Source organism: Micropterus salmoides, unplaced genomic scaffold (assembly GCF_014851395.1).
Source record: "Micropterus salmoides isolate LMB-PRFRI ecotype aquatic unplaced genomic scaffold, ASM1485139v1 Ms_hic_scaffold_21, whole genome shotgun sequence".
NCBI lineage: Eukaryota > Metazoa > Chordata > Actinopteri > Centrarchiformes > Centrarchidae > Micropterus > Micropterus salmoides.
The window spans coordinates 8,366,122-8,376,652 of record NW_024041262.1 but is presented as its reverse complement, the minus strand read 5'-3'; positions in this window follow the sequence as shown (position 1 = coordinate 8,376,652).

The window sequence follows — 10,531 nt, the reverse complement described above, 5'->3', positions numbered from 1 at the left end:
TCAAAAATGTTTCTGTATCAGCAGCTTTTGTCTCATAACTGTCTGCAAATCATTCCTCTTTTGTTAATGCTAATGAGCTACGATACCATCCTTATTTTGGACTCCTTTAATGGTCAGCAGGGTCAAGGTTGGTTTGCCAACGGCACAAATTTGCATGTCAAAATTCATCAAAACTGTCTCACCGAACCTGAGAGCACCTGTTCTGTGTATTATCCACAGTAAAGGCCCTGTAGACAGTCTACAGGGCCTTTACTGTGGATAATACACAGAACAGGTTTTCACAGGGACGATTTCTTCAATTCTAGACATTAGACTAGTTCTGGACAAGTAAAGACGTATTGGCATATACCACCAGAACTAAGTAAACAAAACTGCTACATTTGGCAGGTTATGGACCCAGAAGCACACTTCAGACAAAGCAGTTTGTAAAAAGTAGATGTTAATTGCTGGGGAACTGCAGAGGGTGGCAGGCAGTAGCGGGATTGATCGCAGCTGGCAGGACAGTTGGTATGGCTGGGTGGCGTAAAACTGGAGTTTCAACGAGCAGACAGGCGGAGGATCGTGGTCCTGGAGCACAAGAGAAAAGGTATTGTTCACAGGAAACACACAGCAGGAGATTCTGAAAAACAAGCAAGTTCACAAGTGAAGCCTGACAGGTCACTATCAAGGTAGCTGACTGAACAATCTGGCAGTGAGTGACCGGAGTACTGGGTTGATATACTGCAGCTGATGAACTTGATGAGAAGCAGGTGTGTAATGAGTGGTAACCGGGAGCCAGGGGAAGAGAAAAACACAAAGAGAACAAGGAAAAAATTAACTTTTTTGTAATTTGAGTAAACTGACAGGATAGCCGATGGCTTGTTAAGATGAGTGACACATTTTTGTGCGGGGATTTGTTTGATTGATGGGCAAGCAGAGCCATCTTCCGGAAGGTGAAAAGTCGTCACGTTGTTGCTTGACAGCTTCATTTAGAGCGATATAAGCAGCCAACAGCAGAAAAAGAACCGCCTGACTTCTTTTTAGGGTCTCCTCGGCTTTCTGTGTTTCTGATGCCATACAATAGTTTCCCTGTGAAAGAGATGGCAGCAGGCTAGAGCCACCACGGGTCAGACAGCTATTAAAATACCTCCTACTGGCCCTGACGTAGATCACAAGGGCCTCTTTGACACCACCGTGTCTTACATCGGAGATAAAGGACTCTGCTGGGACTGAGATCCCCCTTCAATACAACACTGGTGTGTTTAAAAAGTTTGTGCTGCTTCAGTGAAAGAGTCAGATAGCATCTGTCTCCACCCAGGGAGCTATGAAGCTCTGTTATCACTCAGCGTGGGGTTGTGTAATTGGTTCTAATGGGGTTAGAAAACTGATGTTGCTCTTGTGAGTTTTCCTTTGATGGTGTAATGTTTTTGTCTGGTTGTTTCAAAATAAACTGATTTGGTATTTGGGAAGAGTTTGAGTTCTAGTGTACTGAAATGACAGCCAAACAGTTTTTCTTTCAGACTCTCCTCACCAGTTATTTGATCCAAAACTGAGGAATCCTTATGTCTTCCTGACAAGCAGCATCTTGTGGTCATGCAAATAATGACTCATCTCTTTCAGAAGCAAAGTCAACAGTAGCAAATGCTTGATTTCCAACTGGCCCCTTGGGATCTGGGGCCTTGAAAGTAGCTTGACATTATTATAGTGCCACAAAACCTCTTAAGAAGAAGGTCAGGAAAGATGGTTGGGGGCACAAAGGTCATGAGTTCGATATTGGAGACCACAGATCACATTCAATCTGCTAACAACAGCAACATTTTTAACAGTGACCAAAATCTTTTTTTTATAATTTGGATTATTGTGTCGAATTTTTCTGGCTGCAATTAGTCAATCTCCCAATGGGGTCATTAAAATAGAATCTAAAACTAAACTAAATCTAATCTAATAATTTGCTCTGCATAATCTCTAGCAATATATATTGGTATTGTTTACATATAAAGATTTTAAGGTCCACGTCATTTGCAACTTGAGAAAAGGGGCAACGTTCTTTCCGCTGCTTTTGCATCAACTGACTGACATGAGCTGTTTCATTTATACTTCACAGGTACTGGCTCAGTGACTGACTGACCGACCAGTAACGCCCATATTCATGCACAAAACGGCCATTATTACCTGATACTCTGATACTTAAGTGTTTGCTGCCACTGCTCCCTCCACCACCACCACAACCTCATCTTTTATATGCTAAGCTTTTGGTATTGTTAATTCAACTAACATTTTATATTCTCGCTTTTGGCAGAACCATTTGCTACAGGTGATTGATTCCTTGACCTAAGTGTCTCTGACTGAAATTTAAACCCTGCTGGATTCTTCCAAAACACCAGACAATCAGACAATGTCATGCTGTTCTCCATTCCAATTTTGAAGATTGTCATTGTATTCCCTTTTCTATTGAGTGTCGAGCCCTTGCTTTTCAGTTTGAGGAGCAAAGACAAAATCTTACTTTTACCACTGATGTCTGAAAACTCCATTGCGCCACCCTGCTTTGTGGAAAAACGTCAGTCAAAAGGTCCCAGCTCCATATTGACTCCTCTGGTTATGCAGCTGTTGCCAATGAGCCAAAACTGCTTGACCACAGTGATTAGCCGCCACTTCAAAGGTAATTTAAACCCTTTAGAGTACTTGTCACACCCGCAGCAAACCCCTCACATAACGACTTTCCAGCAATAGGAGAAGTAAGGAAAATGTTATTTTCCCTGGTGACATTTAGAAGGACATGGCTCATAATTTGTTCAATTGAAAACTGTCTACATCCAATGAGCATAAATTCTCAGTGATCATAAAGTCACCTCGTTATTATGGGTTTTTAGCCAGAGATCAAAGGAGTGTGTCCGGGGCTCTGTGACCCACACACGTCAGCATGGTTACCAATATAGCTGCTAAACAAAGTAGAGAGTGTAAAGAGAGTAAGAGAGAGCAAACGCCCAATAATGAAAAAATTTCATTATTAGGTGTTTATGCACAAATATTAAAAGGAACAGAAGAGCTTTCTTTTTCATGATGAGCTTTTAACTTGTTCTGGAAATGGTGGAATACGTTCCTTTTTTCTTCTTTGTTGCGGTGCCGGAAGATTTTTATTTTATGCTAGCTAAGCTAACCAGCTGCTAGCATAAATATCATTAAAAAAAAAAATCATAATTAGCATACAGACATGAAGGAGCCATCAATCTTCTCATCTAGCTCTCAGCAAGAACGCAAATAGCACAACATCCCTTAATGCCTCACCATAGATGTTTTGCACATTGCTAAAGGGCTTTCGGGAGTTTTTTCTTTGGCTACACAAACAAGCTAAGAAATGTTGACCAGGGCAATTTAAAGGGCAAGGCTAAGAACCACACTGTTTTACAGTATAGGAGTACCAGACCAAGAAGCAGGCCAAAATTCCCGTCCTCTACTACACATTGAGAATTTTTTATCTCATATGACATCATGGGTGAGTCACCTCTCCTCCACCTCCTCCTTCTTCGCAGGGTGAAATGGGAAGTGTAGCCCCCCAAAATATGCTCTCATTCACAGAATATTTGCCTGGGGTGCTCATCAGGACAGGGAGGAGGACAGACGAGCCCACCGTGTTTCTTTTGGCCCGAGACCCCATCCTTCATCCTCCCCCTTTTCCTCCTCCTCTTCCTCCCTTTGACTTGTTTTCATACTGCTGGCTGGAGCTGAATGACCATTCATGCTCGCTGCTGTTGGATATGGATGTTTGTGTTTGTGTGTGTGTGAGAGAGTCTGAGGGGCATGACATCCCCTCATCTGATGTCTGCCAAGCCGTCCACACACACACTCACCATGCCCCACTCCAGTCTGGATTCTGTGCCATACCTCCCTCATAGAGAGCCACAGTCATGCCACTTCAGCTCACATCAACATCACTCAACCAAGAGTGACAGGTCCACACACACACACCCACACACAAACATACTGCCCTCTTGCTCTCTCTGGGAGATATCCGGTTGTCTCATGCATTAGTGTTGCAAATAGCCGTAGCAGTGCCAGCTGAACGAGGAATGTCTGTTGCTGTCATAGGGGAAACTTGTGCATGACAAATTTATGACTGCAAATCACCGCAATTTGCCAGACTTTACAGTGAAAAAACAACAACTGACATCTGAGGAGAATTAGACCACATTTATTCATTCATGCAGCACCTTTGCAACTCGCTGACAAGAGGCGTCATCGGCGTCGTATGTGTGAGTGTGACAGAGCGTGTAAGTGTCTGGTGATGAATGTGAGTTCCGAAAGCAAGTACTTCCCATTTCACAGATTTTGCCAATCTTCCAGGTAAGGTTTTCACATCCAGAAGAGTTCAAACGGCCACTGAAAGATCCACTGCAGAATTAGCTGTGTGCAAATATCTAAACGTCTAAGAAACTGTATAGAAATAGAGAGACTAGCCCACCTGATGAATCATATCTTTACTCCTTCACTTTGCTCAAAAATCCTGACTTGGAGCTTGTAACAGTCTACTACGTTGATCTGAACAGTTCTGGCTTTGTTAGCTTAGCTGGCTAACAAATAGCAGGCATGGTACTTTAACCAACCACATGTAAAATTCATTCGTTAGCTTGTAATTAGTTCTTACCCATTCTTTAACCATTTTAACTAGTTCTTACATCATCTTCTTCAAAATTTGGGTGGTTTAAACTGATTTTCTGCAGCTTCTTGGAAAGCTCAAAATATGTTTTCACTTTCACAAGCTCTTTATTTGGAGTAAACCCAAAAGTGAGTCCTGCTGTAATGTTGCTAATAATCCCAAATTGTCGGAAAACTGTATGCGCACGTCAACAAGGAGGAGAAAGTTGAACCAGGAAGTCAGCCAGATTTTACAGTTCATGTAATATTTTTGGGTTCGTTACAGTTACCAGTTGGGCCAGTTATTTTGGTCATTTGCCTTTGAATGTCTCCAAAAACATGTGTTTAACCATGTTTGTTTACACCCTGGATGTTTTTGAACATACAAGATAATTCTAGTGTGTGCTCACTGTACACCGTCTGGGTGCTGCACTGGGTTCTAGTGGTTGAGTTCTGTCTTTTTGCATTGCATCTGCATAACACATAACATTATTAACAAAGTACAAAAAACAATTTTAGAGATTGTGAAACAATTCAGAATCGTATAAGATAATAGTGGATGGGAAGTTGTCCTTTTAGAAACAATATCAACTGTTCACACAACCTCTGCTGGCAGAGAAGACCTCCAGTACAGCCACTGGAGGGTGTTCTTAAATTCCCAGGATGCCCTCACAGGTTCTCTGAAGTGTGGTTGCTTCTTGCTCGGCCTCCCAGCTGTCTGCACCCCTCGATCGATGTCAGCTTGACCCTGTGCCACGGGGCTGTCAGACCCACACATGAGGACCTGCTCATTTATCATCCCGCTGTAGACAGTGGGGCTGATGACTAACCATAGTAATGAGCTGCTCTCGGCTGTGCGAGGGCTTCCCTCCCGAGATCCAACTAGCATGTGCAGAATCCAAAACCACAAGAACCCCAACAAACCCCACACAGCACCACCCCCATGTGGCTCCACACAGACAAGGCCAGCAATCAGCGTGATGGATTTCAGCCCTGACACGCTTTTCCTCAAGCGGCCCAATTAGGAAAATACCTCTGCGGGTTGTTTTTTTCTTTCTTTAACAAAGCTAAGTTTTCATTGTGTCTTACTGTCCGATCCAATAGTTGATATGCTGTATTGTAGACCGGAAGATGGATTGACTTTAAAGAGGAAATTTAGTTTCATTATGGTTAGGAATAAGGACTTGGGGAAATCCCATAGCACAAAAGGAAAGTGAGAAACCAGATCTTAAGATAGGTGCTGAACTCAAAAACCAACACAGCAGGCGCAAAAAGGCTTGAAAACCTGCAGACAGACCAACACGCACTTCTGAAAAATGGGTTTGCCATGGCATCCAACAGTAGATTTCCACTGAGGAGTTTGAGGGACTCACAGTTAGCTTTTACTTACTAATCATCCAACAAAGGTTGAGGTCAAGGGCAACTGGACTTAGTTGAAGATACTAGAAGACGTTTTGTCCCTCCTCCAAGAGACTTCTTCAGTTCAACTGAAGAAATGATTATTGTCTCTTGGATGGATGGCTATGACCTGGATGACTAAGAACCTTCACAGACTACTTACTAATCATAAGAAAACATGTCAAAGGGAGCCTTTAGAGCTGGGGCCCGAACCTTACAAACTCTCTAAAACAAATGTCAGTCTGTGACCGTGTGACGGATGAGTCTGAATGTCTCCCATGAGGAGAGCTTTCATTAGTAAACGGTGATCACTCTCCTCTCCGAGTGTTTTCAAGACTGTAATTTTCTCTAAGCGAGTTGTTTTGGCAATTCCTCTTCAGAGGCCCACGTCTGAGAACAATCATCCACAATGTGTTTGTCAGTTATTTGAAAAATTGACAACAATCTCAAATTGCACATATTATTCACATCTCAGGCTTCTGGAACAGCGGTATTTTAAAAGCCAGCCATGATTGCATATCTTTCATTGCCAGTAGGAATGGTTCGCAGCACCAGGCGCTCCAGTGGATTTCACACTCCAGGAGCAGACCTGTGCTCGTACTTGGCTTCACCTTGTTAACTCTCTCCTTGTTAACTACCTCCAGACTGTTGTTTTGTCAGAAAGGACCAGGCAAGCTTAAAAACTGCCACTCAGAAATAAAGGTTTAGGGTAAGCTACAGTTTTAGATTCTGTTCATTGGTTCTTCAATACCAGACTTTGTCTTCTGTTTTTACTGTATATGCAAAGGGGTGTTGTTTTACTGAGAACAGTAATTAGAATAATCCATTTGTTTAGTTTTGCCTGGGGCGCATTGCCCTGGGCAGCAAAGCTTCGATGAGGAGTCTTTGAGAAGACAAAGCCACAGGGACCGGGGTCTTGGCGAGGCTCTCGCCATGGAGAGCAAACCCTACTTGGGATGAGGTCTCGAAGGACAACCGGCTCCTTCTTGTGGTTTGGCGTATGGGGATTAGCTGAGTCATATGAGCATCAGCGAGAGATGCGGAAGGTTTTGCATTGTATGTTCATTTGTTGCAGACTAGTGCTCTAAAGGTACAATGTGTAAGAAATGAGCACCAGAACCAGCGCCAAGCAACAGAACTGTGGAGAAATGCAGCCGGGTATGTGTCTGTGTCTGATTTGTCACTACGAGCAACCCCTTTGCCATTACACATACTTATCTGAGCCATGGTTAAAAGCTTTAAACTTTCATGTAATCACTTCGACCAGCTGTTAGAGTTAGCTTCAGCGGTGACTTAAAAGCTCAAGCAAGCATAAGTGCCACTACTATGGTTATTAGAACACAATTGTTGGCAATTTTATTTTTTTTAAGTTGGAAAAGGACAGCAGCAGCAACATTTAAAGTTGGATGTGAGCAGATTTAAAGTTATCAGACCAAAACAATACAGTTTAGTTTGGTTTTGGATCTGTGTTGTGTAAGTGCCCTCTCTTTACAGGAAGGCCTGTAAAGAGAGGGCACTGTTGTTTATGCCTGTGATGATCTGAGGAAGGGGGAATCAGCCATCAAGCGCCGCGCTCTGTCCTCGCAACTATACATCACTTCAAGGGCTACCCTACAGGAAGGGCCATTTTCCCATCATCCCTCAGTCAGTGAGGCCGTTACTCTGCACATTAATGGACCAAATGGACTGACGACTGGCACCAAGTGCTCTCCATCTTTCTCTCTCTCCCCCACACTTTATTACTCTGTCTTTGTATACTTCACCCCCCCTCCCTGCCAGTCTGCTTATTTCCCTCTCTTCACTTCCTCCTGACGTTTTCGCTCAATCCTGTTTTCAGCATTTTGGCTTAGCTGTCTATAAATCACTTGTCATATCACTGCGACGTACTCCCGCCCCGCAGAGGCAGCCTGTGGTGTGATTTAGCCCCAAGTTGATTTTCGTGCAGAGTGATACTTTGTATGTCAGTGCCTCTGTCAGTCGCACACAATTCGGACACAGCGAGTTTTCCAGCCAGCCCTGAACTTTTTATTCTCTTTTCATGCGAGAGAATGGAATTAAGTCGGTGCATTACAGACTTCAGTTTTTCTGGCCAGGCACATTGTTTTCCTTGGCCGCCACACTTAAAGTCTGTTGAAACGGGCCTTTTTTTCATGTCTATAAATGGGCTCTTTTCATGAATCCATGAGGGAATGCTTGCTTTTTGAAGGGATTTAAGAGGATACTGCACTATACTCCGTCAGGGGGCCCTAGATTTGTGCTCCATATTCTCACACTCCATCATATTGAGGCTAATATGGTATGGCTGGGCTTGCTGTATATGAATTGTCATGGTATTTATCAAAATGGCTTGCCAAAGTGCTGGAGACAGGAACAACTGGAGTGGTGATGAGAGGAGTTAGTGAATTGCTTCCTGTCTCAGAGAGCTGATGAGTGAAAGAGAGAAGGAGGCAGCGGGCGCTCAGAGCACAGATAGCAGAGAAATGAACAAAAACCAGTGGAGTGGCAGGAGAAAACTGAAAGTAAAAGCTTGTACAGTAAAAACAAATTATTCTGAATTTAAGTTTTCCATATCTTGAAAATACACCAGCAACAGAGATGCAATAAAGCCTTAAAAATAAGTAGCAGCAAACAATACACACTGTGAAATGTTTCCTAAATCCCTAAATGGCCAATTTTAGCCCTTAAAGGAATAGTTTCACAATTTGGGAAACACACATATTTGCTATTTTGCTGAAAGTTAGGCAAGAAGACCAATTCCACTTTCATGTCTGTATGCTAAATAATAGGAAATAGACCTGGCTCTATCCAAAAGTAACACAATCTGCCAACCGCAGCTGTAACTGTGTGTTCAGACAAAACACTAGGCAAATTTTAAAGACTACATTTTGGATGTGATCACCTTTGGAAAGATCCAGGCCTATTTCCAATCTTTGTGTTAAGATGGTAGCTACAACCTTACCGTACAGATATGAGAGTCCTAACGATGTTCTCACGGAACTCCTGGCAACTATTCCTTTAGGAAGTTAAACATGCAATGCCTCTACTACTTGTGGAAATATTGCATACGTCTTCTTCAGTGTCAGAAAGTTGCATAAAAGTTAACTTTTTGTTCACCTAGACCTGCTTCATAATCACAAACAACTTGGAAATCTCACTTTCTACAATATGGGAACTTTAAATGTGTGTACATGTGCATCCTTAGCTCTGTGTTCATATAGATATAGGAGTTTTTTGTTCTGTTTTTGCTGATGTGCACCCCCTATCGTTTTCTCTTTCTCAGTCTTGAATCAGTTTCTTAATTAAGATTAAGGCGACTTTGGCTTCGGAAAGGACCTGCGTTTATAGTTATGTGTCCCCCTGTGTAGGAATTTAAGCCAATTGTAGACCATTATCTGCCTTAAGGCATTGTCAGTGGAAACAATTATCTGTCCATGTTTAAATCTCTGGTTCATTATCAATTACTGAAAAAAAGCTTAATCATTTCAATAATTCCTTGAGCAATGAAGTTTTTTTTTTATTGACATTTAAAGTAAATGTTTTCTTGTATTTAACCTGCACAGCAGTGATGTATTAAATCATAATGTAATAGCTGTAATGAAGTGCCTGACTTTTATGTTTTATATTAAATGATTCTTGCTTTCTTTTATATAGCACTATGGCTTGTATCTACTGAACTTTGGTCAAACATATACACTATTCTTATGTTGGATATTTTGGCAGCAGCTATAACCGATAGTTTTTATAAAAACAATGGATAAAATGACTATGTGTAATATGAAAGGGGTAACTAGTAGTGACAAACCCACAGGGATTTATCACTGAACTCTGCAGTTCCCGTCAGCTCTACTGATCACACAGCTCATTGTTTTGGCTTTCCTGCCCTGACTTTTCTGTTTTGGTTCACTCCTACCGATCTCAGAAGGCAAGCGCAACTACAGTTCACCGCCTCCTGGTCTCTGTTTTGACTCAGACTTTATTTAGGTTCTGTGTTGCTGTCAGTAGAAAGATTGTTCAAACAACTGGTGACCCATACAATTCAGTAATTTGGTTTAAAGTAACTGTCTTTAACAGTCAATACAATAAACATTTTTTTAATTCATACTTTGACCGTCATTAAGGTGTGCAGCTATGCCGTGTATCTACTGCACCACAATCATACTGACAAAACCCAGACAGAATTAGCCTCAGAGGTATTATTGCTGTTGTACTGTATGTCATCCTCGGCAGTATCTTTTGATTGGGAAGTTATAATTGTGTAGTCTCCACTTTCACTGACACTAATTAACCCATATTTTTATTGTAAGAGACTAAACGGCATGCACACTCACACTGCACACGCACACACAAATTATCTTGTCAGAAAGCCAGAAATGACTTGAATTGAGCAAATTTCTGGTTCCGACTGAACTATTTTTGTAATCACACTCTTCCACCACACAACACGCTGCTATAGGCCCTCTCAGGTTCCCGTTAATGATCATATGACCCAGCCCTGAACCTTTGACATCAAATACTCCAAATG